The following is a 25,667-nucleotide window of genomic DNA, read 5'->3' on the forward strand; positions in this document are numbered from 1 at the left end:
TATAATGACAGAATTATATGCAACAATAAAAACAAAGTTAACCTGCATTTCCAAATAAAGAAATGGAAAATTAATTATAATATGTACTTATATAGCCAATGGAAACTCTGTAGATAAGCTCTATTTATTGGCTTGGAAAATTTCTGCAAAATATTAAAGAAAAAATAAAGTTGTAAAACAACAAATATCATAATGATGGCATACTTGTAAAAAAGTCAACATAAACTTAAACATAAGACAGTGCATCTGATGTTCCAGAAGCAGAAAAAACTTTCAGTAAACACAACCATCTATATTAAGCCCACTTAGGTGAACATCAGAGTAATGTGGACTTAAAGGAAAACCTCACGTGTTTTTTCTACTCCAATCCCAAAGAAGAAAATGCCAGTATAGCCAAGAAAATTATGGAACTATTTTTCTACAAAATTGCATTATCATGGCTCAAAATGTCAACAGAAGGATCTGGCTCTCCTTACACAACCAGAATTGTGATGGAATCAAGATCTTAAATTCATGTATGGGAAAGATGACAACTATAATCAAGAATCAGATCCTGTTCTAGATGAGACCTAGTAAACTCAATAAAGAGGAAAACTGGAGAGGTCTGTTGCAGATAATACAAATACTTTAACAAGATCTTGTTCGGGACCCCTCTAAAAACTGTGAGGTCCTGATTCAAATGAGGAACAAAGTATCTTATAAATGATACCAAAACTGGCACATGGGACGGACTGAGCTCGTGAAAAAGCCTGGCTATTACCTAGGGCAAGACTAAAGTGTCCATAGGGTTGCATTAATTACATTTATCAGACACAAATCTCACATTTGTAAAACATGTACACCCATGGTGGATTCATGTCAATGTATGGCAAAACCAATACAATATTGTAAAGTAAAAAAATAAATTAAAAAAAAAGAAAAATAAAACAAAAAAACTAAAAAAAAAAAAAAAAAAAGCAACGAGGTAAATACAACAATAAATAAAAAGAAAAGATATATTCAGAGCACAGAGAAGAGACAACATTTCAGGCAATTACTTTTCAAAAGCATGCCAATTCTATTCCTGAGTATACATAATTAAAAGTTGTATGTACCCTTTGGGATACAAAGATGCAATAATGTCCGAAAGGGGGAAATAATGACAACATTTGAGTGCTGTGGATGGAACCACTGCAGAGGATATCTATGATCCTCTTGTCCGTATGTTCACCACCTGGGAGAGTACAGAGGGAAAGACTGTGAATGAAAATAAACATCAGGTTATCATACAGCCAGGCCTCATGACAGATAGGTATCATCTTTATGTCAGGATTTAACTGGTACTCCATGGCAAACAACTCCCATCATCCTGACTACAAAAATCTATCTCCTGGCTACAAACACCAGGTATAAGAACAAAAATGATGAAACTGTAATTTTCTTTCTTCAGCTCATTTACTGAGACCCTGGTACCCATCTTGTATTCAAAATTATTTCCATGCCATTCAACCACACATGCTTTCTTTGAAATATCATTTCCAATGTAACTTCTTATTGCTAATTTATAGACCAGTTCAGAGTTAAAAATAAAATAAAAAGACAACGGCACAACCAAAACGTAATAATGTACTCTATGAATTCCTTAGTATTTCTTGGAAATCTCTCCAAAATCAAAACCCATTATCGTAATATCCACATTCTCCCTGCTGGTGTAATTTCTGATGGTCATAACGGCAAGAAAACTCTTTGTATTTTAACTAGTGACTTCATTAAGTGTTTTTCACTAACAAGAGACAACTCAAAAATCTGAGGTTAAACTCAAATAATCACAAAGACCACATAACATTTGATGAAAAGAAACAACAAAAGACTCTCTTCAAAATAAGGATATAGCCCTTAATGCTCTTACCTACAGCCCAAATTTCTTTGGTCCTGTGATTATGAAAGATGCTTGTGAAAGAAAGAAAAGGAAAGGAAGAAAAGAAAGAGGGAAAAAAGAGAAGCTTGAAAACATGTGAAGAATCTCCATTCACTCCGCAAGTGAGAGGGTGTTAGAGCCTCCTTGCGTCACACTGATACTGTAATATTGCTTCACTGCTCCTGTCTATCCACCATACCTACCCACTGATAATGTTAGTAATACCGTAAATCATACATCTAGGAATAGAAATTCAACCTCTTGCTATTATTAAGATCCACATTATCTGCAGCAAATTCTACTTTCTAATAACTTCGCTTTGTGGTGTCTCTTTATAACCGTTTCACTTTTTCTCACCTGCTTGGCATCCTTCCTTCCCTCTATACAGCTACCATTAATGTATTTATTCCAAAACATTTAGTACTTAAATAAATGTAAAAATTATTGAGGGTACAGAGACTATAGCCTTTGTCTAAATATAAATTCTACAGTAAGAGGAGATAAGAGTAGTAAATCAAAACCCTAAGATCTATGAACCAATACTATATCAAAATTCAAGAGCCTTTTCATCTCTTCTGTTACATCTAACTGGCAACTCCACAATCTGAGGATATTATCCTGGTTTATAGAATTCATATATTTTAGAATTTAAAAATACTACAAATAGATTTCACTTTAAACTGATGGAACAATGAAGAATACACCTGCATTACCAATTATTACTAGCACTGTTGAAGAATTAAATTCATAGCAATTGTAAACAAATACAAATATTTTCATTGATTATAGAAATGTCAGGTAGTGACCCAACTAAAAGGCAAATTGGGAAATATGGGAAAATTGTGATATATATCATACCAACACAAAATACAGAAGGCAAAGTTGGCACTTGTAGTAAGTCTCCAACTTACTATAATATACAAATTCACCATTAGACAAAAATATTCTTGTGAACTCACTACAGTTGGATTTTGGTTTCTTTCACTTTTTTTCTTATTTACTATCACAACAACTTGTCTGCATTCAATCACTAAAGTTTTCTAATTTTATAAAGAACGAACTAGCTTATATTCCTCAATAGTACATCTACCTATTCATTCAATTTCAAATCTTATTTTATTACTGTCTATTATCTCAATGGTAAAAATCCTTTTACCTTCCCTTCTTAAACCAATATATCCATGCATCAATCCATTCAGCAGGCCACCCTGAAACCATCACTGATGCTGCTACCCACTCAGGCAATCAGTCCATCTATATGCATTGATTCCTACATTCATCCATTATTCTAGCCAGACGTATCTGCATCTAACAATTTAAACGCCCATATGATTTCTGCATCTAACATTCCATTCTGGAATCTAATCAAATTCTAGTGTCTAGGTATCTGTCTACACTTTCACTGAATATTGAGTCCATCAATCCATATATACAACCGCCTGTTTCTAAAACATTGATTCTTACATCCAGCCATCCACCCATATATATTCTAGGTTCCATCCAGTCTTAGCTTAAGTCAAATTTGCATTCATTTATCCATTATTGTACCCTAAATTCCATAAAGCAAGATTATTGCATCCATCTCTCCCACTCCTTTCTTTCAAATCTTGCATTCTTTCACCTAATTCTTAAATCCACATAAGTTAAGCTTAATTATGTATAAAATCTCATTACTACATCCTTCTTTCCACTTATCCACTAATACAACCAAGTTTTAAACCATCAATCCAACTCTCCATTCTATGCACTCATGCACCAATTCTTGAATACCATTCTATGCACCCGGAGAAGGCAATGGTACCCCACTCCAGTACTCTTGCCTGGAAAATCCCATGGACGGAGGAACCTGGTAGGCTGCAGTCCATGGGGTCGCTGAGAGTCGGACACGACTGAGCGACTTCACTTTCGCTTTTCACTTTCATGCTTTGGAGAAGGAAATGGCAACCCACTCCAGTGTTTTTGCCCGGAGAATCCCAGGGATGGGGGAGCCTAGTGGGCTTCCATCTATGGGGTTGCATAGAGTCCGCCACGACTGAAGCAACTTAGCAGCAGCAGCAGCAGCATTGTATGCACCAAGTCTTGAATTCTTTTCCGCAATTTTTCCATCTATATTAGTCAAACTCAAAAGAAATTTCAAAGCCTCACAGGCTTAACAAAACAATTACTTTTCATGCTACAATTTATTCTTCCTATGATATTTTCCTTTTGTGGCGGCTCTGCTTTAACACTTGATTCTATGATCAGTACAGGTAAGAGGTGAAGGAGAACTGCACGCAACCTACTAAAGTCTTCTACCCATGACACATTTCAGGTATGCTGCTTTTTCTATAAAAAGTTAGAGTTTTATTATGATTGACTGGAAGAGATTTTCATGAGGTATTGCTGGATGGGAAGAACATGATGCAGCCTATGTGTGATATGAACCAATTCTTGAAACAAACTAGCACAGAAATGCTCATGTATATCCACACAATTATACTTGGGAGACTTACATGGCCCACTTTAAGCAACTAACAGGCTACTAAGCTAAACATCAGCTAGAATATACAAAACTGAACAACATAATCAACAAATAGGATATAGTAGACATCCATAGAGGGCACCATGAAAACATAGATTTCCCCAAGGAACATCTACCAAGATAGACCACAGCTCAAGCCATAAAACAAGCAAATGTAAACAAATTTAAAATAAAAGAAACCCAAAAGGGTATGTTCTCTGATAGTGGATTCAAATGAGAAATCAATACAGAAAGACAACAGAAAAAATATGTGAACACTTGGAAAATAAGCAACACTGGCATGCTACATTTTAGAGTGAGTCATACTATCCAAGAAACTTTCTCTCAGAGTAGAGAAAGCTGTACAGTATTTCTCACACTGCCTATCACAGAAATAAATAAGCAGGATAAAAATAGTGGAACAGTGTGCCAGAGACCAAGATAGGACCAGAAAGAACAAGTGAATATCTCTTAAGACTTAAACATGCTTCACCTGCCCAAGACTAAGGGTGCTCACAATATCTTCCCAGTGCAATTTTAAAATTTCTAAAGAACAGTGATTGCTACGTGTCTCACATTCAACACTTTGCATTTTGTAGTTCCTATTGCAGTTGCCTTGTCCTTGGTCTGTAACTGTACATTTGGAATCAAGTTACTGATAAATTTAAGTTCATCTCTGGGCCAATAGTAGGCTAAAACGGAAACCTCACATAGTTGTCCTTTACAGGACTGCTGCCAAGTCACCTCCTTGTTTTTCTGTGCAGTAAGACAGAACATTTTATTATATTCAACCTCCAAGCAAAAAAAGTGTCAAAAGTAACATAGTCATAAATTGTTTGAACATTAAACATATATTTAGACTATTTTATATGAGCTAGATGAAGACAATACTGTGCATCATTCCAAAATTAGATAGTGAAAATAATGTAACAAATCAAAACATAATGAAACACTTTGTAAAGTGGGAAGGAAACACAAAAAGGTAAATAAAGCATTTAAAAGGTAAATAAAAACCAAGCATTATTTGCTATACAAATCTAAACAGAAATGAATTTTATAAAGGTGAAGAAAAAATATCCTAATTATAAGCTATACAAGTGAATTCTGTAAAATGAATATGCATTTTAATACTCAGAAATATCTTACATCTTTATGTGTACACAAGATTCCTAACACAGTATCAGCAATATAATATTAGCAAAACAACTGTTAAATACTCAAGTTTATTTGCAGTTCTTTCCATCTTTAGACTACAGTACATGAATTTACACTCCAAAGGTGATTCTTTGGAGACTTGATAGTTATTTTACAACTGATAATTAAATGGAAACAATCAAGCATTCATCTTTCATTTTCACTTGAATTAAGAGTCAACATAGAAAAAAAAAGTCAACATAGTTGTAGAAAGTTCCTATTTAAATCAAGAAATTCCTTTTAGCTTAGAGCAATGTGAAACTATTAATGAAATAATGAATAAGGCCATGATTTTTTGAGTAGCTGATGTCAAAATTAAATACCGAAAGATTCTTCACATTATAGAAAGATATACAAACACTATGATGTAATAGTGTCCTCATAATGAACTGTAGTGTGTTGCAATTAGAAACATTCCTAAAATACATCATTAAGGAATGAGTAAAACCAGTCTGATAAGGCATTTAAAATCTAAATGCCACAGAAAAATGAAGAAAATAGCAAATACCACCATAGGCACCATGTCAAGAATACAAAAGTTCAAAAGTTTGAAGGGAAAATGGCCTGACTGCCTCCCAAGAGAAATGATGTGAAAATCTTAAAAATCAATGGTTGCTGCAGAACCATGATTAACAAACCAAAAGAAACAAAAGGCATAATTCTTCAATTGTGGAGTTGAAAGTACAACGATTTTAAAAACATAAAATAAGTTTAAATAAGAAATTTTATCAAGAAATATTTCATAGGTGGGACTAGGTATCCCATTATGATAAAAGGAATTTTATCATATTTTATATTTTTGTTTAAATTTATGTTAAATTTATGTTTAATTTATAAATAAATAAATAAATATAAATAAATAAATTTATGTTAAATTTATGTTTAAATTTTATGTTAAATTTATTAAAATTTTATATATTTATTTAATTTTATCACATTTTATATTTTTCTAGAGGTAGTATGATGGTATATCTGAAAAAGGTTAGTGTCCCCAAATCTTGAGGTAACAAAATACATTCAAAAAAAATAAATCTAGATCTCAGATGTTATTTTTTGAATGAGAAGATGGAAAAATGGAAGATGCATTATCAGAGTCTCATTTGGGGCATATTTTAAGACATTCCATTAGCCAGGAGCTCATAGAAAACTGAAAACATGGTCAAACTTTCTACATGAAATAAAACAAAAAGAGAATAAAGGTCAGCAACAAATCAACAGCACGTCAATTTAGTAAAACTAAAATGATGCCTAACAGAATGATAGAGATATAGATAGATCTCTTACAAGCTTATACAGCTACTTAGAATTCTACACTGGAGAATACGCATCTTTCCTAGCAACACTAACACAGTTACAAATATGAACAGTACTTTTAAAATAACCTATATAAACATAAATCATATATTATTCATAAAGGTATTTATATAGTCTATACACACACACACACACACACACATATATATAATGGGAAAGAGAATATATGAGATAGAGACAATAGAAAATCTCAACGTAGAAATAATCTAAACTAATTAACTCACCACAATGCATTCAATACACTAAAAACTAGTGCATGGATGCTTGTGTGCTAAGTCGCTTCAGTCATACTCAATTCTTTGTGACTCTATGGACTGTAGCCCAACACGCTCCTCTGTCCATGGGATTGTCCAGGCAAGTATACTGGAGTGGGTTGCCATTTCCTCCTCCAGGGGATTTTCCCAACCCAGGGACTGAACCTGTGTCTCTTATGTCTCCTGCACTGACAGGCAGACTCTTTGTCACTAGCACCACCTGGAAAGCCCAAAAGCTAATGAGTAAAATCATTAAGAATGTAACAAATAAAAGAATCAAATTCCTCCAAAATGAAATAAATTTAAAAATATCAAATATTAAAAGTATTTAACATACACATAAAAAGGGAAATATCCTATATTAAAATAAATTAATAAATTGAACCCTGATAAATAAATTAATAAATCTGCCAAACTAAGATAAAAGTAGCCTAGATAAAAATTCATTCCCAGCTTGGATTCAGATTTCTTCCAACTATCATAGATATCTTTGGAACAACTAACAAATTTACATGAGGATTTATTTTAAGATATATTAAGGGATTCTAGTTAATACTAGGGATATGAAATTGTAGTTATTGAAAAATGTGATCTGTACACAAACAAATGTAAGCCTAAAGTATCACTCTATTTCTAATTTTCAAAATATGGCAAAGTTCTGATAACTATTAGTTCTAGTTGCTAAGTATGTGAAAGTTTATTATGCTCTCATCTGTCTTTGAAATTTTTCATAACAAAAACTGGATAGTTCTCAAAAAGCTACACAGGGAATTACCATGACTCCTAGCAATTTTACTTCTAAGTATCTACCCAAAAGATATGAAAACAGAGATTCAGACATTTCTATACCAGTGTTCACAGAATCATTGTTCAATGTGGATAGTCACTAGCCTTATTATTCAAATGTAAAAGAGTGGAAATACCCAAGTGTTGATCAACAGAAAAAATGTGGTTTACACATAGAAAGCCATAAAAAGAAAAATGAAGTTCTGATACATATCTTGCTTTTCAAATCTTATTTCCCTTAAGGAACCAGGGATCCTAGGAAATGGTGGGTTTCACAGCTGGAGTTAAGATAAGAACAAAATGAACCTGGATACTGTTACTCGAGAAAGGACAGGGACATACTGAAAAGCCAGAGGCCAAATGTAGGATAATTCAGAAAAAAAAAGTAGTGGATATCCATCTTTATATACAGGGTAAAGAAAACATCCATGAGTCTAAACTGAAATGAATAATGGACAAAACTGAATGGGGGAGAATGGACAACTCCCAATTGGACAATTTCAAATAATAAAATGTAGGCACCAAGGAAAACAGAATTGAAAGAGACACGTGTATCCCAATGTTCATCACAGCACTGTTTACAACAGCCAGGACATGGACGCAACCTAGATGTCCATCAGCAGACGAATGGATAAGACAGTTGTGGTACACATACACAATGGAATATTACTCAGCTATTAAAAAGAATGCATTTGAATCAGTTCTAATGAGGTGGATAAAACTGGAGCCTATTATACAGAGTGAAGTAAGTCAGAAAGAAAAGCACCAATACAGTATATTAACGCATATATACAGAATTTAGAAAGATGGTAATGATGACCCTATATGCAAGAAAGCAAGAGACACAGATGTAAAGAACAGTCTTTTGGACTCTGTGGGAGAAGGCAAGGGTGGGATGATTTGAGAGGGTACCAGTGAAACACGTATATTATCATATGTGAAGCGGATCGCCAGTCCAGGGTCGATGCATGAGACAAGGTGCTCAGGGCTGGTGCGCTGGGATGACCCTGAGGGATGGGATGGGGAGGGAGGTGGGAGGGAGGTTCAGGATGGGGGACACATGTACACCCATGGCTGATTCACGGCAATGTATGGCAAAAACCACTACAATATTGTAAAGTAATTAGCCTGCAATTAAAATTAATTAATTAATTAAAAAATAAAAATAAAATGTAGGCTTGACAGATTTTCTTAAAATTATGATTTGACAAGAAACTTCAATACACACTAAAATTAGCATATCAAAGTATGATGAGTACTGCCATTATCTTTCCCAAAAGATGCTTATTAATTACAATACTAAGTAAGCAAAGCTACATCACTAGTCATAAGGCACTATCAACATTTGTTGTTGGTTAGAACGCCTGACTCTCTTGTGACTCCATGGACTGTAACCCACCAGGCTCCTGTCCATTGGATTTCCTTAGCCAGAATACTGGAGTGGGGTGCCATGACCTCCTCCAGGGGGTCTTTTAGACCCAGGAATTCAACCCAAGTCTCCTGCTTGGCAGGCAGATTCTTTACCACTGAGCCACTAGGGAAGCCCACTGTCAACATTATGTGATCCCTAGTGATGAACTGAGAATTGCATCACTTCTGTAGTATTTTTGCCAAAATTGTATAATTTCAAACTCAAAGGAAAAAAAGAAAAGCACACAAACCCATACAGAGAGACGTGCATGGCTCAGGTATTTTGTAGATTCTCCAAGTGTTAAAAATCAAGAAAATCAAAGCAAAGTGAACAGCCGACCCAAATAAGAGATTAAGCAGACTTGGACAACTACATGCAATGTTGGATACCACTTTAGATGTATAAAACTATCAGTTGATAATACCACATCCATAGACATTTGCTGTTTTATGTAACTGTATACTGCAAATGAAAGATGTTTACATAAGTAGTTGGAAAACAATATTAAAAACACAAATGAACAACAACAAAAGCCTATGTAGTACCTTCCAACATTTGTGGAGGTATAAAGTCATATATCAACATAGAATTAAAAATGAAATAAGGCTAGTATTTCCTGTTTCCAGTCTACATGAAAAAACACTCAAAACAGTTTGACAGAGCTAGTAAAGCAAACACAAAATAAAGTTCTGTGTTTAGGATTATCTTCTCAGAAAGTGTCAATAAAATAATGATTGCTATAATAGGGGAGAGATAACATAAACAAATTGTAGTTCACATATTCATTAGACACAAAAATTTTCATTTTTAGAAAAATTCAGTTATTTTATCTTAATCAATAGTTAAAATGGCAAATATGATCAACTTGAAAACAAAAGACATTTTATTAAACCTGTCACCAAATTTGATGAAAAATTATTAATTAAAAGGAGAAAAATTCCTAAGATGACCCACTATTACTTAAAAATTAAAGAAAATCATAATTTGAGTTTCAATGAAACTGCATTTAAAAAATATAAAAGCTGGTTTACATATATCAATATGAAAAAAAAAACTAGGTATTCAATCCCCATCACTACATTAACAAAACTATGAAATGCTTGGGAATGAATTTTAAAAAGAAAGCTAAACTAGCAGTATTCCAACATAACAATCTGATTATAAAAATAGAAAGACATACCTTGTTGCTTGACAGGAAGACTCAATTTTAAAGAGATCTAATCTCTCCTAATTAATCTATTAAATTGTTGCAAACGAAATAAAAACTGCATTATTTTTTCCAACTTGCAAAGTAATTTTAAGCATCAATTGAGAGAAAAAATGCAAGTGTAGACAGGGAATATTCTGAAAAAGAAGAGAAATGAGATAGAGCTAAATGGAATAGAAAAGACTCATCAGTAATTTTAAAGTAACAATAGAAAGTAAGGCAGACAAATAAATAGAAATTCAATCAATTATATGTCAGAATTTCTATGATTATGGTAGAAGTGAATATGAGTGGTAACTACCTAAGTCAAGGTAAATAATTTGAATATGTAATGCTTTAAAACTACAGTAAGGATAAATGGAAAGAGAAATAAAATGGCAAAACGTCTGATGAAAAAAAACACAGATGAAGAAATGATACTAATACAAACGTGTTTTAAAGAAAAACACAAAACTCAAAAGGCATAAAACATAGTATGATTATATTTTAATACACAACCAAAATACAAAACACCACAGTAAACTGGAAGGAATAAAATACGGTATTTCATTTGCACTACACTAAGACATTGATATACCAAGGAAAATGAAAGGAAAAAAAAAACCAGAGCAAAATGAAAGAACGCAAGAGACTGGTAAGGACTAAGCATATATGAAGATGACAGAACTGAACAATAACAGAAAAAAAGGCAATTTCTTTGTAACATCATATTGCCAACAAAAAAAAATGTAACATTTATACAGTTTTAGGAAATATATCCACATAAACACTTGTAGATAAGATTGATGAAATTCTGTCTATATAATAGAGGAAACTCTATTTCACTTCGGACTCGAAACTATAAATTTTGGGTATCCTTAGTCTTCAGTTTCATTGGAATTATTTCAACAAATTAGTTGGATAAATTTACAATTTATATATAAACAATGTTTACTGCACAGAAAAATCTGTGGCTGGTATATACAGATCTCCCAAAATGCCTTGAGTATTAATTGATCGATAAACCCAACAGGATGTGCACAAAATTTCATTAATAGTAGATAACATAGACAGAGGTGGCAGAATCAGAGGAGGCAAAACAGATTTAAGAAGTAAAATGTTACACTTTAAATTTTCCATATCCTTTGAAATCTTGAAAATTGTGATTTTTTTATGAATCAATTTAAAATTTCCCTGTGATAAATGAAAAATTTAAACATATGCACTAATACTTTTGGGAGCATTGAAATGAAGCTTTGACATTACAAGGTCCTGAGCATCTTTGTGTAACAATGTCTCCATCATTCAAGCTCCTGAGATTCCGTCCAATAGGAACAATGAAAACAGTCCACATGCCTGGTTACAATTCTCTCCAATATCACCCTTTAGGTCACTTTCAAATTTAAGCCTTCTCAGCCTGTTTTTCTGATCTAGAGGGAGTGTCTGTTGCAATACAATAATGAGGAATTGCTATACATTATGAAAGACTGTTTTTTGGTGTTATGGAAGATGGTGTCAGAATCAATGGCATCATTTTCCTATGTAGTCATCACTTGAGAGGACACACTGGGGAAAAAAAGATGGGTAAAGGTTAATAGCACATTTCACTACATAAAATGAAACGCAGGAAGTAGCTATTCTAATATGAAAAAACAACAGGTGAATCAAAATTTGTTTTGGAATTTTTTAACAATGAGAAAGCCAGGTATTGGTAGTCTTATATCTTGCTTCTTATATCTTATGGACTGATCCTTTGAACTTTCTCCTCATATTGTCTGTGTCTCCTTTTTATTACTCTTTATCTCCAGATCACTCACTCATGATATCATGCAATCTACACGGCTTTCTGTGTAAGAAACACAACAATACCTAAATATTGCAGTGAAAATAATGAAGAAGCTCAGTCCATTTGACGAGAAAAATAGTAACTATATTAAAGATATGGAGGCTACAATGGAACTTAGGAAAACATTTAGTTCCTAATCCTTTATTCTAGGCCCCATCAAAATTGCTGAGCAGGTACCTCTCAAAAAACCATTAATCTTCTCTGAAAAAGTGAAAGAAAGTGAAAGTGACAGTGGCTCAGTCCTGTCCGACTCTTTGTGACCCCATGGACTATAGAGTCCATGGAATTCTCCAGGCCAGAATACTGGAGTGGGTAGCCTCTCTCCAGGGGATCTTCCCAACCCAGAGATTGAATCCAGGTCTCCTGCATTGCAGGCTGATTCTTTACCAGCTGAGCCGCAAGGGAAGCCCAAGAATACTTGATTGAGTGGTCTATCCCTTCTCCAGAGGATCTTCCCAACCCAGGTATCAAACTCAGATCTCCTGCACTGCAGGCAGATTCTTTACCAATTGAGCTATGAGGGAAGCCTGTAATCTCTTTAGTTATGATTCATCCCTGAGAAAAAGGAAACATTTCCTGATTAAAACCTTTACTTTCCAGGTTATCCCATGGACAGCAGGTGGGCAATAAGGCTCTCTGAGAAAGAACGTTTAAGGAATTTGTCAGTATTCAGTTCTTGCCAGCACATCCCATGAAGTATTCCTACAGCACGGTAGCGTGGGAAATGAAGGAAGAGCTCGCAGGGTGTCAAGGGCAGGAATTCAGCATATTACATTACTGACTCTATCAACAGCTGTCCCCTCTCATTCCTCCTATAGTTCCACAGCTTCAGGAGCTCTTAAGACTCTACATTTCGGTATCTACATACCGGACCTCAATCTTTTCCACTTTGCATTTCCCAAGTGACTTAATCCAAAAATCATGTACTTTTTTTCTAATTTCTTATCTTTTGCCTAATTAACTCCCCAAATCACAAAACAATTCAGTATGACTTTATGTCAGGCAATGAGTAAGGCAGTTGCCAAAAATTATCTACAAGAGATTCTGAGTGTGAGAAAAGTGGAATTCTGAAAATCAAGGACCCCTCCAAAAGAAAACAAAAAACTACTGAAGCTCCACATCTGTAGCTCTTAACCTATTGTACTGTCTTCCATCTGGTCTTGCAAGCTATCTGTGCCTGCACTCACCTTGGCACTATCCCACTACACTATGAAATTTTGGTTGGCCATATGACAAGGTTAGCCAACAGAATACGGCAGAAATGATGCTACATGACCTCTGAAAGTAGGTCAAAAAAGGCCATGCCACTTCAAACACTTATTTTTATGATTCAGTTAAGAACGTGACTGTGTGATGGTTAAAAGCCTTTTAGCTAAGCCCAACCTTTCAAGTCATTTAAAACAAGTGCCAGATGTGAGTGAAGAAGTATCCAGAAGACTCTTGTGGTTTGAATCACTCTCAACCATTGGACTGGGTCTTCCCAGTTGATTCCACATACATTCTGGCACTCTCAGAAATCTTCACCCACAGAATCTGTAGAATTGGCACAATAATCTATTATATATTACTAAGTTTAGGATAATTTGTTACCTATATGTTATCTGAACAATAAACACTAGCTGCCACCAAAATTCCATCAAACTTAAGAAAAGAAGAATATCAGTTCCTGTCTAACCAAAGTGCCCTGCCCTGAATCAAATGAGCACTCAGACTGCCGTTACAATCATTATCACCAAGGGGTTTTCCTGAGCCCAGAGATGGGAGCGAAGAAAACCTGAAATGAGCAATAATGCAACAGGTCTGGTGGTAACAATTATTGACATTAAAGCAAAGATGGCAAAAGTATCTTTTGAACTACTGCCTCCCTACAGGGAAAAAGAAGAAAAATAAGGTAAAACACATAGCATTCTGACCAAACAATGAAGCAGCAGGTAAGTGGAGGCTAATGTTGACTCCACTTAGAAACTAACGTTAACACTTAGAAACAGTTCCTCATTAATCAATCCTGTAGCTGATTCATCTCTCCAACTTCAACATGACTTTACTACTACTATTATTCTACATCAGCACCTTTCTTAGGCTGCCATGAACCTCTACCATTATCATACCACCAAACTATACACGCAAAAATTACTGGTCTATTCCCTAATTTGTAATTAGTAAAATATTGATCATCATTTGTTTTGCAATATTAGTTATGTTATCGTGTTTGGTGTTAAGTAAATTAACTGAAGGCAGGCCATCGCCTACACTATTCATGGACTCCATCTTTAATAAAATTATATTTTTAAGTAACTGGCTTACCTACTGCTTCTCTGGAATATCTGGTAATTCCAAGGTGCACAAGAAGAACAAAGTCTGCACCAGTGTTATTTTCCTGAGCCTAGCCAAAATTTGTCTTAATACAGTATTTCTTGATCCAGAACCTTCTTACTCGTGGTTTACAGTTGAGATTTATAAATTAAGGAACTCCATAGGAAGAATCTTCCTGATGATGTCAGATATCGTCAGGTTATCTGCATGTTATGTTTTTCTTTCACCATATTTACCTGAGAAGCAAGTATACAATAAAGCCAAGGTCAGATACAAATAAAACTCCAGAGACACTAATTATGATAACTTTAGAAGTGACAGGAATAGTGAATGCAAATTAAAAAACTAGCAAATATGACTGGCCCAAACAGAATTTTTTTTTTTTTACTTACACCTTCTCAGAGTACTTTCAGCATGAATGGTGAGACTACTGAAATTTTTCATACCAATTCTGAATAATCTAAAAAGCCATAAAAACCTATCATCAATCCATTTGACAGACTCACACTACTGTAAAAGAAAATAATCCATTCTCCAATTAGGCCCATTAATTAAGAGTAATTCCAAAACTATTCCAAGAGACTTTCCTTCAACAATATGCCACAAATATGGCACTTACAAAATTACCCTTTACAGAAACTCTCAGTGACTACTTTTATCATTCATGTGTTTGTCAACCCAAATATAATTGTATAGCACCTACCTCAAATCCCATCTTCTCCCTTCTTTCCGAGGGTAATCAAATACTCTGTTTCACTGTTTAAAACTCTCTGCCGCACTAGTCGGAGAAGGCAATGGCACCCCACTCCAGTACTCTTGACTGGAAAATCCCAGGGATGGCAGAGCCTGGTGGGCTGCCGTCTATGGGGTCGCACAGAGTCGGACACGACTGAAGCGACTTAGCAGCAGCAGCTGCACTAGTATCTAAGTCACACGCTCTGCATGATCACTCAAAAACTATGTGTAACAGTCGCTGGGAATACAAAGCTGGATACAACAGCCCAACAGTCCCAAATGTCAACAGGTAACGAGGAAGACAAGCACAAATTGACTGTATCTTTAAAGTTCCTTCAGTTGTTAAACGTTGCTTTTGAAATACATTTAAAATTTTAAAGGCAGTAAATAGCAGCTGTCCTTTTTTTCCTGATATGTTTATATAGTAATGTTAAATTTTTGCTATGATTTTCCAGACAACTTTCTATTCCATAATTCACATCTGCATTTTTACATTGTCATGTAGCAATGTTTTAGTACTGAACTTAGCACATGTGCAAAAGTTTCAAAAAGAATGCTAAAATAATCACCATTATAGTTAACACTACTGAGTAAGCATTATTTAACTCTATTATCATGTCAGAATAAACCCATTCTTTAGCAATAGTAACCATTACTATTTCAAATAGAAAAAACAGAGGCATACGGACACACCTCAGCATACACATTTAGGTGTTATCTGTTCATAAATGACAATTAAAAGAATCAACTTAAAACATTCTTCAATATCAAAATATTTTTTCAGTATCTGAATGACAGTCATACAAATAAGCTACATTACAATTCTTCTTTCAATGATGTATATTTCAGACATTCAAATTATGTTACAATCTCTAACATATTCTTTTTCATGAATTTGAGAACAGAAATAGGTAAAATCCCATCAGCAAGCTTTATCATTTCAAAAGTTTTATATATTCAAATTTTGATTGTCATTGCCAAACTGCTACACAAAATTAGATACACTAATGATACTTATAACAAATTTTCATTATTTACATTATAGGCAACTGAGAATACTCCTGACATTGGTTACTGATTATACTATACAAATTTAACTACCCACCAGAAAATTTTCAAAAGCTCTCAGAAAAAAAAATTACTCAAAATCACAGAAATTCTGTTCTCACAGAAGTATATAAGGAAACATTAAAAAAATACATAGCCACTTAAACATTTTATATAAAAATTAACATTCATTTAGATATAAATGAAGCAGGTTTCTACACATTTAAGCTTATAACTGAAATTCCATTTCCATTTTTTTTCAAAAAGAAAAAAAGTAAAGCAGAGAATAGATGTTTAAAATGAAATTATCCTATCTGTATTCCTAAAACTAATTTTACATATATATGTGTATATACATTTATAGTATGTTTGTATATGCATATAAATTTTAAACCAGTACGTTTATATAGTATAGCAAAATAACCATTACTTTATGTTAGCTATGAAAATAGCTATGACTTAGATGACAATTCCCTTTTAATATCTTCCTTTCTTCCTAAAGATAAAAATAAAATCCTTTGGGCATTTTTGTTAAAAGTATGCAATCTAATCTTTTCCTATGAGAACCTAACAATCTGAAGACATGGAGACAATCTATGTATCCCTATGCCAAAAAACTCACTGCATAAACACCAACTGTAACGACAGAGCCAAGATGGCAGAGTAGAAGGTCAGGCGCTCATCTTCTCCTCTGAACTCCAAAATTACAACTCGCTGCTGGACAACCAGTGACAGGAGAATGAAGGATCCCACCAAAAAAGGATATTTCACATCCAAGGGCAAAGGAGAAACCCCAGTAAGACGGCTGGAGGGGCGAAATCGTGTTTAGAATCAAACCACATACTCCCCTGAGACGCTCAAAAGGCTCAAACAAAACCTTGGGCTCACCAGGGGAATTCCAGAGTCTGAGCCAGACCTGCGTTTGAGTGTGAGTGTCTCCTGTGGAGGTATGGGTCAGCAGTGGCCTGCTGCTGGGGCAGGGGCTCTGGATGCAGCAGACCTGGGTATAGCATAAGCACTCCTGGAGGAGGTCACCATTAACCCCACAAGAGTGCCGCCAAAACTTACACAGGACTGGGGAAACAGACTGTTGGAGGGCACAAACAAAACCTTGTGTGCACCGGGACCCAAGAGAAATGAGCAGTGACCCCACGAGAGACTGACTCAGACTTGCTGGTGAGTGTCCAGGAGTCTCCGGCGGACACCTGGGTTGGCGGTGGCCTGCTACAGGGTCGGGGCACTGAGTAAAGCAGTGTGTGCACAGGACCTTTTGAAGGAGGTCACCATTATCTTCATTACCTCCACCATAGTTTGGCCTCAGGTCAAACAACAGAGAGTTAACACAGCTCCACACCCACCCCATCAGAACAAGACCCAGTTTCCCCCTCAGTCAGTCTCTCCCATCAGGAAGCTTCCATAAGCCTTTTGTCCTTCTCCATCAGAGAGCAAACAGAATGAAATCCACAATCACAGAAAACTAATCACATGGACCACAGCCTTGTCTAACTCAATGAAACTATGAGCCATGCTGTTTAGGGCCACCCAAGATGGACGGGTCATGGTGGCGAGTTATGGAAAAACGTGCTCCACAGAAGGAAATGGCAAACCACTTCAGTATTCTTGCCTTGAGGGCCCCAAAAAAGTAAGAAAAGGCAAAAAGATAGGACACTCAAAGATGAACTCCCTAGGTCGGTAGGTCCCTAATATGCTAACAGAGATCAGTGGAGAAATAACTCAGAAAAGAATGAAGAGATGGAGTCAAAGCAAAAACACCACCATCCAAACACAGTTGTGGATGTGACTGGTGATAGAAGTAGAGTCCGATGCTGTAAAAGCAATATTGCATAGGAACCTAGAATGTTAGGTCCATGAGTCAAGGCAAATTGGAAATGGTCAAACAGGAGATGGCAAGAGTGAATGTGGACATTTTAGCAATGAGTGAACTAAAATGGACTGGAATGGCGATTTAATTCAAATGACCACTATATCTACTACTGTCGGCAAGAATCCCTTAAAAGAAATGGGAGTAGCCCTCATAGTTAATAAAAGAATCAGAAATGCAGTACTTGGGTGTAATCTCAAAAACAACAGAATGATCTCTGTTCATTTCCAAGGCAAACCATTCAATATCACACTAACCTAACTCTATGCCCCGACCAGTAATGCTGAAGAAGCTGAAGTTAAACGGTTCTATGAAGACCTACAAGACCTTTTAGAACTAACACCATAAAAAGATGTCCTTTTCATTATAGGGGACTGGAATGCAAAAGTAGGAAGCAAAGAGACACCTAGCGCAACAGGCAAATTTGGCCTTGGGAGTGCAAAATGAAGCAGGGCAAAGGATAACAGAGTTTTGGCAAGCAAACACACTAGTCATAGCAAACACCCTCTTCCAACAACACAAGAGAAGAGACTCTACACATGAACATCACCAGATGGTCAATACTGAAATCAGATTGATTATATTCTTTGCAGCCGAAGATGGAGAAGCTCTACATAGTCAGCAAAAACAAGACCCGGAGCTGACTGTGGCTCAAATCATGAATTGCTTATTGCAAAATTCAGACTTAAATTGAAGAAAGTGGGGAAAACCACCAGACCATTCAGTTATGACCTAAAACAAATCCCTTATGATTACACAGTAGAAGTAACAAATAGATTAAAGGGATTAGATCTGATACACAGAGTGACTGAAGAACTATGGACGGAGGTTCATGACATTGTACAAGAGGCAGTGATCAAGACCATCCTAAAGAAAAAGAAATGCAAAATGGCAAAATGGTTATCTGAAGAGGTCTTACAAATAGATGAGAGAAGTGAAAGGCAAAGGCAAAAAGGAAAGATATACCCACCTGAATGCAGGGTTCCAAAGAATAGCAAAGAGAGATAAGAAAGCATTCCTCAGTGATCAATGCAATGAAATAGAGGAAAACAATAAAATGGGAAAGACTCAAGATCTCTTCAAGAAAATTAGAGATACCAAGGATACATTTCGTGCAAAGATGGGCACAATAAAGAACAGAAACGGTATGGACCTAACAGAAGCAGAAGATATTTACAAGAGGTGGTAACAATACACAGAACTATACAACAAAGATCTTCATGACTCAGATAACTCATCTACCTAGAGCCAGACATCCTGGAATGCAAAGTCAAGTAGGCCTTAGGAAGCATTGCTTGGAACAAAGCTAGTGGTGGTGATGGAATTCCAGTTGAGCTACATCAAATCCTTAAAAATGAGGCTATTAAAGTGTTGCATCCAATATGCCAGCAAATTTGGAAAACTCAGCAGTTGCCACAAGACTGGAAAAATCAGTTTTCATTCCAATCCCAAAGAAAGGAAAATTCAAAGATTTTTCAACGTACCACAGAATTGCACTCATCCCACACGCTAGCCAAGTAATGCTCAAAATTCTCCAGGCCAGGCTTCAACATTATGTGAACCATGAGGTTCCAGATGTTCAAGCTGGATTTAGAAAAGGCAGAGGAACCAGAGATCAAAGTACTGACATCCGCTGGATCATCGAAAAAGCAAGAGAGTCCCAGAAAAACATCTACTTCTGCTTTATTGATGACTATGTCAAAGCCTTTGACTATGTGGATCACAACAAACTATGGAAAATTCTGAAAGAGATGGGAATACCAAACCACCTGACATGCCTCTTGAGAAATCTGTATGCAGGTCAAGAAGCAACACTTAGAACTGGGCATGGAACAACAGACTGGTTCCAAATTGGGAAAGGAGTACGTCAAGGCAGTATATTGTCATTCTCCTTATTTAACTTAGATGCAGAGTACATCATGAGAAATGCCAGGTCGAATTAGGCACAAGCTGGAAATCAAGATTGCCAGGAGAAATATCAATAACCTCAGATATGCAGATGATACCAACCTTATGGCAGAAAGCAAAGAAGAACTAAAGAGCCTCTTGATGAAAGTGAAAGAGGAGAGTGAAAAAGTTGGCTTCAAACTGAACATTCAGAAAACTACGATCATGGCATCTGGTCCCATCACTTCATGGCATAGAGGGGGAAACAATGGAAACAATGAGAGACTTTACTTTTTCAGGCTCCAAAATTACTGCAGATGGTGATTGCAGCCATAAAATTAAAAGATGCTTGCTCCTTGGAAGAAAAGTTATGACCAACCAAAACATCATATTAAAAAGCAGAGATATTACTTTGCCAACAACAGTCCTTTCTAGCCAATGCTATGGTTTTTCCAGTAGTCATGTACAGATGTGAGAGTTGGACTGTAAAGAAAGCTGAGTGCCGAAGTTTTGATTCTTTAGAACTGTGGTGTTGGAGAGGATTCTTGAAAAGTCCCTTGGACTCCGAAGAGATCCAACCAGTCCATCCTAAAGGAGATCAGTCCTGAATGTTCATTGGCAGGACAGATGCTGAAGCTGAAACTCCAATACTTTGGCCACCTGATGCAAAGAACTGACTCATTGGAAAAGACGCTGATGCTGGGAAAGATTGAAGGCAGGAGGAGCAGGGGACGATCGAGGATGAGACTGTTGCATGGCATCACAGACTCAATGGACATGAGTTTGAGTAAGCTGCAGGAATTGGTGATGGACAGGAAGGCCTGGTGTGCTGCAGTCCATGGGTCACAAAGAATCAGACATGAACTGAGCGACTGAACTGAACTAAACACCAAAATATTACACAGTCCTAAAAGCCAATTATGAGTTAATACATTGCTAATACATTCATAGAAGCCACCTCATGATATTTTACGAGATATTTACAAATCTATACTTAGTGAAATTCCATGCATCTAGAAAAACTAGATTTTTTAATGATTCTTTTACTGCTATTTACAATGTTGTCTTGAATGTTGTCATGCATTCCAATTAAACACAACACTGTATAATTCAAAGACAATAAAATCTTGTAAGACACATATCCTCTGATTAAAATATATAATGCCCTATCAGCAGTACAACTAGACTTGACTTTTTTAATGTACAAAAATCTAAGCACTAAACAATGATTAAAATATAAAACTTTCTTTTAGATGAGAATACAAAAATTAAAAAGTACCATTTTAACTCTTGCTTTTCCATAACTCAGAAAGTAGATCTCTAAACAGGGATATAGCTCAAGAAATCCACAACAGCATCAATTTCACTGCTGAGATTTCTGGAGAAAATAATGGAACTTTACAATGAATTATTTACAAAATTATACTTTGCGAGACTCTATACATCTAGAAAGTCTAGATGTTAAAAACTAAAACCTTATATCTGCCTATTTACAAAGTTGTCTTGAATACTGTCATGCAATCGAGGGAACACATACAGAACTGTGTATAGTTCCAAGAGGTAGTATAAAATCTCTTTGACAAAGTCATTTATTAATTTGAATGTTAAGAGGAAAAATATAAAGATAAAAAGTATAATAAGGGTGAACAGTTAGAGCACAGAGGCTTTTTAGGTCCACTACAATATGATGATGATTAATACATGTCATTATACATTTTTCCAGACCCACAGAATGTACCAGAGCAAGAGATAATCACAATGTGTATAACTACCGACACTGGGTGACTGTGTGGATGCAGGCTCGTCAATCCTCACAGACGCACAGCTCTCATGGGGGATCTGACAGTGGAGCTGGGCTTTCATACATGTGCTGGGTTTATAATGGGGGGGATTATCCAAGTGTTCAGGCAGAGGGTACATGGGAAATCTCTGTGCCTTCCTCTCAATTTTTCTGTGAACCTCAAACTGCTCTTAGTAAAAATAATATAAATGAAATGTATCAGGGATCTTGGTTTGAATTAGATATACCAAAAGAATTTACATGGTGTAAATTTTAAATATACATACTTGATACAATGGCCAATTCTCCTTCTATATGAGAACAGGGTAAATGTGTAATCTTGTCAGTGTTTCCACTTAACAACCAAATTAATATATGATAAATTTTGCATAGCTCCAAGGGCCTGTTTGTCAACTTCATTGCTATGTTGATTTTAAAAGACAATAGTACTAACACATTTACAATGAAATAGTTACAAAATTAAACTTTTTAGATTATCGGTACATTCAGAAATATTACATGTTTAAAACTAAATATTACTTTTGCTCCTTATTTACAAAATTGTTTTGGCTATTGCCATGTTAGCAAGTGAACACAAACATTTCTATAAAATGTTCTTTAGGAAAATGAATGGCATCATGAACCTTAGCACATTTGAGAAAATAAGTTACACCTACACGTCCCACAATTAGAGGTAAAATTATATAAGAAATGTCTGTATCTAGAAAGAACACATATTTCTAACTGTATACACAGCATTCTAAAAGTCACTCAAGAACAGTGAGACTTAATGTACCATTCCATTTCTACAAGCATAAAGCTTATATGCTACGAATTTTAGGTAAATATATATTCAAAACCATGACAGAAATTTCTGAACATCTCGCGTTATATGGTATAAAAAACAAAAATCTGATCACAGACACACAACCACCTAATAATACTGCCCCCCCCATACAGACTAAGTATAAACATATAATGGTCATGCAACACTTCTATTCATAATATATATTTTTCACCATTAGTTTAACATTAATATATTGATTCCTTGTGTGTGCACGCGTGCACAGTTTCAGAACACCTGGGAATTTGTTAAAGAAGAGCTTGCCTGTTAGACAAGTGTGGAATGTGTCCTTGCTCTGTTCTAATATTTAAAACTCAAAATTTAGATGGAAAGAGAAAATATACACATCTATGTATTTAAAAATATGAATGATGATTTCTACACTCTAACAAATAATGTCTAATGAAAAAAACCTCAAGAACAGAATAATATACATGTTTCAATGCTATATTATCATATGTGAAACAGAACACCATTCCAGGTTCAATGCATGAGACAAATGCTCAGGGCTGGGGCAATGGAATGACCCAGAGGGATGGGATGGGGAGGGAAGTGGGAGGGGGGTTCAGGATGGGGAACACATGTAAACCCATGGCTGATTCATGTCAATGTATGGCAAAAACCACCACAATATTGTAATCAGCCCCCAACTAAAATAAAAAAAATATATCATTTATAAAAAAAAAAGAACACAATAATAAACAAAAAACCATCAACATTCAAGCCTAATTCATGAAGATGCTCACTCTACTATATCTGAGATCAAACAATGACCATAACTTTAACGTTTCAATGAAAAGGTATTCCAAAATTATTGACAGAAATTAAAAATATTCTATGAAATAGCATGTATTTTCAATATAGAAAGTAAAGTAACAAATCAATCCCTAGCAACCAAATATATCCCAAATACAAGTACTTTAGCAATTCAGTTTGTCAAAATAGTGTTTTCACTATTGTCTATCAGTTTGGTACTCACAAAATACATGAAAGTGAAAGTGAAGTTGCTTAGTCGTGTCCGACTCTTTGCGACCCCATGGATGTAGCCCACAAGGCTTCTCTGACCATGGGATTTTCCAGGCAAGAATATTGGAGTGGGTTGCCATTTGCTTCTCCAGGAGATCTTCCCGACCCAGGGTTTGAACCCGGGTCTCCCACACTGTAGGCAGACGCTTTACCATCTGAGCCACCAGGGAAGTTACACAAAATACATGCCTACCAGGCAAATCATATGTAGATGTCATTTTATAAAACTAACATTTGTCTACCACATATCTAGCAGCCTCACAATATTCTCCAGCAATAAATAAAGCTCATAAGCTAAATCTTCCTACATCATCTGCCCTCAAACAACCCAAAGAACCTAAGACTAAAGCCAAATGATAAGTGGCCCCCAAAATATTTCCATTCTATGACTTTTAGTATCACTAGTTTTATACACACATATGTGCATGTATTCATATGTGTTTATATGTATACATAGATATGTATGTAAAAACAACCCTGCAAATCGTGGGCTAAATGTTTAGAGCAAAGGACTACATATTCTATTTTATTAACCACCATCTAAAAAAAATCCCTTAACTGCCCATTTACTCAGAGAGTCTGAAAATTAGGCAAAATTTTTACTCTGCATAGTTAATATTTTATAAAACATGCATAAATTATAGCTCATATGCCTAAAAACATGTAATAATGCTATTATATACACATAATATAAAAACATTCCTTTGATTAGCCAACTATTTAATGAACTCAGGTCTGATATACTATCACTAACATCACCCATAAAAACTTACATATTGTCTATACAACTATAAATAAGTACTTTACTTTACAACTATAAATAAGTACTTTAAAACAATAATTCACTATTTTCATTACAAGTCAAATGCCACTGGCAAATGAAAACTTTTCTAACCTATGCTGTTTTACCAAATGTGAAGATTTCTCTAAGTTTTGTATATATCTGAAAAACATAAAAGCAGTCCAGTGATATTTCCACCATGATGAATCCTGTCATAAAATGATATATTTACATTAGATACTCCACACTATATATTTCCCACAACCTAAAAACTGTGTCTAATGAGACAATGAACTTACTGAGAGGATGGAGGGAACATTTCTTTTGGCAAACAAAAATATTTCTATCCTATTAGGTTGATATGTATTTACAATGATATAGACAATTACAAGTTAAACAAAAAATTTAACATTGCTTATAACAAACTGTTTAACAACTTCTACCAGAAATGAATTAATATTGATTGGCAATTAGAATATTTATCAAATATATTTATATTCCCAACGTCTGATCATGGAGCAAAGTCTCGATGCCATTTAAGAATGCTCTTCATACATATGCATATACATACACAATCTTCCAAAACTCCCTATTCTGTCTCCTAAACTCAGTTTTTATTTGCCTAACACACAGTGGTCTAGAAATTCCTCAGTAACCAACATTATAGTCTAGTAATTGAAATGCCCAAAATGTCAGCCATCTCTATGCATGATAGGATGGTAAAGCACAGTACGTTTTCTATTATGTACAAAGCAATAAAAAACCCCACTCAACCCTGATTATGTAAGCGTTGAGAGGCTCCTCTCTTGTGCAAAAATTCCATCATGATAAGGCAATCTCATACCATAAAAAACTGTAACATAAAAGCCCTTTACAGGAAAACGTCTACATCCAGATAGAGCACCTTGAATAGAATTTCTTAGGTGACAGTTGAATACAGAACAATCTCTTACCCCCAAAAGCCATTGCAATAATCCAATCAAA

General features: G+C 35.3%; 1 protein-coding gene across 1 annotated transcript in view; it reads right to left on the reverse strand.

Moving 5' to 3' along the window:
• LOC145530550 (uncharacterized) overlaps window positions 1–25,667 on the reverse strand; it is a 149,230-nt gene that overhangs the window by 118,960 nt on the left and 4,603 nt on the right. The window contains exons 2-4 of the mRNA XM_081552084.1: window positions 14,693–14,937; window positions 11,899–12,108; window positions 10,537–10,700 (exon numbers count right to left, since the gene is read on the reverse strand). The gene's annotated coding sequence lies outside the window, so the exon portion shown is untranslated. The remainder of the gene's footprint in view (window positions 1–10,536; window positions 10,701–11,898; window positions 12,109–14,692; window positions 14,938–25,667) is intronic.

Source organism: Giraffa tippelskirchi, chromosome 12 (assembly GCF_054371585.1).
Source record: "Giraffa tippelskirchi isolate mGirTip1 chromosome 12, T2T-mGirTip1v1.2.pri, whole genome shotgun sequence".
Taxonomy (NCBI): Eukaryota; Metazoa; Chordata; class Mammalia; order Artiodactyla; family Giraffidae; genus Giraffa; species Giraffa tippelskirchi.